General features: G+C 43.3%; 2 protein-coding genes across 2 annotated transcripts in view; one reads left to right on the top strand and one right to left on the bottom strand.

The window, feature by feature from the left end:
* The window catches only part of LOC125031263 (neurobeachin-like), a 1410248-nt gene that overhangs the window by 746520 nt on the left and 658728 nt on the right, over positions 1 to 5000 (top strand).
* The window catches only part of LOC125032351 (cuticle protein 7-like), a 2944-nt gene continuing 2691 nt past the window's right edge, over positions 4748 to 5000 (bottom strand). The window contains exon 3 of the mRNA XM_047623450.1: positions 4748 to 5000. This exon is cut by the window's right edge and continues 363 nt beyond it. The gene's annotated coding sequence lies outside the window, so the exon portion shown is untranslated.

Raw genomic sequence — 5000 nt, forward strand, 5'->3', positions numbered from 1 at the left:
ATTTCACCGGAAGTCAGAAAATCGAGGCTGGAAATCGAATTTGCTCAGAGATTTCAGTAAAGTTCGTGGCTTGACCCAGCTATCGGACGCTCTTCCACACGGTTCCACGGACGAGCGGCTGACTGGTCACGTCTGGAACATGACTGACAACGAAAAGGAAAGGTAGAAACGTGCGAAGGACATCTGATGGGCGAAGAGGGAGAGGGAGAGAGAGGATGAAAGGAAGAGGGAGGGTGAGAGAAAGAGGGAGAGGGAGAGGGAGGGTGAGAGAGAGAGAGAGGGTGAGAGGGAGAGAGAGGGTGAGAGGGAGAGAGAGGGGGGGGAGAGGGAGAGAGTGGGGGGAGAGGGAGAGAAAGAGAGAGGGGGGAGAGGGAGAAAGAGAGAGGGGGGAGAGGGAGAAAGAGAGAGGGGGGAGGGAGAGAGAGGGGGGAGGGAGAGAGAGGGGGGAGGGAGAGAGGGGGGAGGGAGAGAGAGGGGGGGAGGGAGAGAGAGGGGGGAGGGAGAGAGAGGGGGGAGGGAGAGAGAGGGGGAGAGGGAGAGAGAGGGGGAGAGGGAGAGAGAGGGGGAGAGGGAGAGAGAGGGGGAGAGGGAGGGAAAGGGGGGGAGGAAGAGGGAGGAAAAGGAAGAGAGAGAGAGAGAGAGAGAGAGAGAGAGAGAGAGAGAGAGAGAGAGAGAGAGAGAGAGAGAGAGAGAGAGAGAGAGAGAGAGAGGAGAAAAAGTATGGAACAGAAAACACGTTATAGACGAAAGAAATTGGAAACTGAGAGGGGGAGAGGGCAAAGAATGGAAAAGAAAAAAGGGAAGGATGCGAAACGTATGGGTAAAAGGAGAGATTTTATGAGGGAAGAAACTGAGGAAAAGAATATGGGAAGAAAAAATTAAAGAAAAAAGAATGGAATGAAACTGAAATGGAAATTGAGTAAAATACAATAGGGGCAATAAAGTAAAAAAGACAAATAGCAATAGTATGAAAAAGTGAAAAGATACAGAGAGAAGGAAATAAAGAAATATGAAGGAGAAAGGGAAAAAGTTAAAGAAAAGAAAAAGTCAAAGTGAAAGCCCGAAATAATAGAAATAGTAATGGTAGAATGAGAAAGGAAGAGATAGAGGGAGGAAGAGAAAGGCAACTGCGAGAACCGGAGAATAATGGGCCGTTAATAACAGGATGTTGACACAAATGAAGGTGATTTTCCAGGGAAATGCTCACAACAGGTGCGTATGCTGAGCGCTTACTTAACAACATCTAGCGAGGCAACGTCGACGTAGGTAGAATGGCGACGCAGCGACAACTTACGGCCGTAGTAAAGGCCAATTTATGCGGTCGCCAGACGAGCGGAAGTGCCTGCGATAACGAGTGCATGACGATAGGCGTACACGGCTGCCTCTGCAAGCACGGCGCGGCGGACGAGCGCTTTGGCGGAGGTTATGGCGCTGGATTTTCAGATTTATGGTGAAGCGGTGGTGATGGGTGCAGGGCGAGGGGTTGGAGAGAGAGGGGGGGGGGGGGTAGAAGGCGTGGGTTGGGAAAGGGGGGTGGAGGGCGAGGTGTTAGGGAAAACATAGGGAGGAGGACAAGGACAGGGGAAGGGGATGGTTTTGGATGGAGGACAAAGGGTAAAGGAAAATGCGAAGGGATGAGTGAAGTACGAGAGCAGGGAAAGAGGCATTGGAAGGGGAGGTCGTGGGAATATACTAATGAGTTTGACTGCATTGAACTCCACTTGCTTTATGAGAAAGGTCACAACGCGAGAAAAGTTTCAAGGGAAATGCGACGGTTTGTCAGTTTTCATTTTCGCAACGATGCCTAAAGTTTCGCTTGATGCGATTTGCACAACTGTTGCTGCCATTAGGAAGGTTTGTAAAGCAGGGATGAGCGAATCTTGATTGTCGACTTCAAGGAAAACGGGAATGAGAGAATTAGTTACCTAGTTTGCTTTAAAATCGATTTGAAGACTGTGTTGTTAAACAGGTTAAGCTCATATTAGTCATTCATTGAATACCCACGAAGGACTTACAGTACACACGTACGTACAAACGAAAATAAATAAAATTGTGCTGTAGGTGAAATAAGATTCACTCATGTTCACTAAGAACACGAAGGATGACTTTGGCCACGAAAGCTTTAGTATTGTTACCCCTGTTTTTTTCTCTTTCTTGCCGTTTTCTTAGATTCAATTTCATGTCTAGTTCTTCATGTTAAGCTTTTCGATGTAAACTACTCATTTGTAATCGGTGTTTGTGTATGTGTATATATGTATGCATTTCAGTTTCTCATAATTTGTGAATGAACACATTATTTTTAACAACTTAATATCAATGAAGGGTAAAAAAAAAATATATGTATATATGTATATATAAGGAACCTTTTTTAACGTCACCCCAGTTAACGTCATTTGGGTTTTACAACGATGGGAAGAAAAAGAAAGAACTTAAAAAAAAAAAAAAAAGATTTAAACGTTCTATTGCGTCTGGCAGGGAAGAGAGGGTTGATGGAGAGGGTCAGGAACAGAAAAAAAGAGATTTGATCCCACGCCCATGCAGAGAAAATCATATATGCCAAGTCCTGCAACTGCTTGTAACGTGTTATGAATAGAGTTTACAATTAAATCATGCCTTTATTTCATTTCATCCCCCTTTTTTTAGAACAATAATGTAAAGGTATTTGAGAATACTGGAAACGAAACTCATATTACTAGAACAATGAGTTGTTTAGTTTGGTTTAAAGTTTTGTGTGTGTGTGTATGTATGTATGTATGTATGTATGTGAGTGCTTGTTTGTGTATTGGTTATTACTTTATGATTTTCGTCATTTATTTTCATTCGATTTTATTTATTTAACTATTGTAATTTTTACTTTAATGACATGGAAAATGCATCCAAGAGGGCAAAGTAACTACATGGAGGAGGCCAAAGAAGACGTCACATTCCTCGAGCAAGACAGACTTTTAGATGCTAGCAGACTCGCGGTCTAGCAGTAGTGAGGCTTTGCTTGTTCATCTTTAAAGGACTTCTGAGAAAAGGAAAATTTGGCTCTTGGTGAAGGAGAAAGACGAGGAGAAAGAAAAAGAGAAAGGAGGAGCAAGGGGGAAGATATCGCTCGCTCGCCAGAGGTCATATGGTCATAATGAATTGCTTGGTGCTGTTTGTTATAGTCCTTCATAAACTTTCGTTCATATCTATCGAGGAGGATTTTTCTGTGCAGAATCTAAACCGCTTTATTTTTCCAAACGTTACGACTAAGGCGTTTCTTTCGAGCTGTCTTGAAAACCAGCCTTATTTTTTTAATATTCTTCTTTTTCATTAAGGATTTATTTTACTCGTGAACTGAAGCACTTTAATGAATAACTTTAATATATCACATTAATATTTTCATACTTGGACTCGTCCTTGATGTTGCTCTTATTCTACCGTCCCGTTGTGTGTTCACAGTAAACATCTTGCTTGTGTAAACATTCACAGAGTTGCGCAAAATGAATAATCTTGGTGAAATAATGTATTGGGGAAATATGACGTTTTTCTTTAATGTGCTCATTAGAAGCTAGAATAATGTTAAAATGTATAATAAATGTATGTAGTTATCGATTAATTCGAAAAAGTTGATTAATGTCAGATTTAGAAAATATGTGAGTTACCTCAGGAAAGGTTATGTATTTAAAGAGAGAGAGAGAGAGAGGGTCAGAGTTAGTGAGTATGTGTGTGTGTGTGTGTGTGTGTGTGTGTGTGTGTGTGTGTGTGTGTGTGTGTGTGTGTGTGTGTGTGTTTGTGTGTATGTGAACTGTGCGTGTGTATGTATATTTGTATGTGTATGTGCGTATAAACAGCGTCAACTTTTCGCATTATTCTTATCCCGGAAATTCCCTGAAGACACGATTGCCTCCAAGTCTAGAATGAAATCCACTTTTCCTAATCGATATATCAGTCGCGTAACGTATTTCGCTTTTCTTTTTCTTGAATGGATAGATGGATTTTCTGCCAAACCTGGAAAAAAATCGAAATGAAAGTTCGTCGTTCTGATGCGAAAGCCAATGAAGCTGTGTGTTTTGTTCCCATTTTTTGTGCCAAAGTTTATGTATGCAGCCGGGGAATTAGCATATGATTAGCAGGATTTGCGCTTGCTGGAAGGAAGACGCCTGCCAGGATACCAAGCAAATTTCGAGGCAAAGTTTTTAATTTACGCAGGTTCATCGGGGGTTGTTGTGCTCACTGGCATCGCATCTCGTTCGTCGTAGTCTGTTGTTGGATTGCATTCTTCAGATAGTGATAAGAAATGTATAACAATAAAATTTATCTATAGATGTATGTTTATTATGTTCCGTGTGTGTGTGTGTGTGTGTGTGTGTGTGTGTGTGTGTGTGTGTGTGTGTGTGTGTGTGTGTGTGTGTGTGTGTGTGTGTGTGTGTGTGTGTGTGTAATAATCACTTCACCGCAGATACATTAGAAACGTTGGTCAGAAGTCTGACTTCAACTCGATTTACAAAGGCCATAAGGAAAAGTTAACGGCCAGTCAGCTACGAAACAGCTGCTCCACCCGCAGTGTCCGCTGCCCGTGTTAGGACGAGACTTTATGTTTTGCGAAGGTTTCCGTGATATTGTGTAAAGGATGTACAGAATAATAGATATATAGATAGAGAAGGTAGGGCAGAGAGGGACAGAGTGTGAGTATGAGTGTGAGAGAGCAAACCGAAACATTTTGGATTCAATACCTTTATATGACAAACATGTTGCAACAGGATAAAGACACGAATGCTACTGCTTGTGAAATTCATCTTTGATTAACATATTGCACACAGTGCGGGATGGCACGATGGGGATGACTAGGGCGGACTTGACCAGCAAGTCCGAGTGAGAGCATGATGAGCCTGCTCTGCGAAGCGGAGCCTCTGCAGGACAGGCGGGGCTGTGACGATTCCGGGGCGAGAGGTTTACGTGCGGACGCCGAGTGAGCGCCTCCCAGCCTCGCTGCCCGCCCGAGTGGAGGGGGACCTGAGCAGGGAAGGGCA

Source organism: Penaeus chinensis, chromosome 2, assembly GCF_019202785.1.
Source record: "Penaeus chinensis breed Huanghai No. 1 chromosome 2, ASM1920278v2, whole genome shotgun sequence".
NCBI classification, from domain to species: domain Eukaryota; kingdom Metazoa; phylum Arthropoda; class Malacostraca; order Decapoda; family Penaeidae; genus Penaeus; species Penaeus chinensis.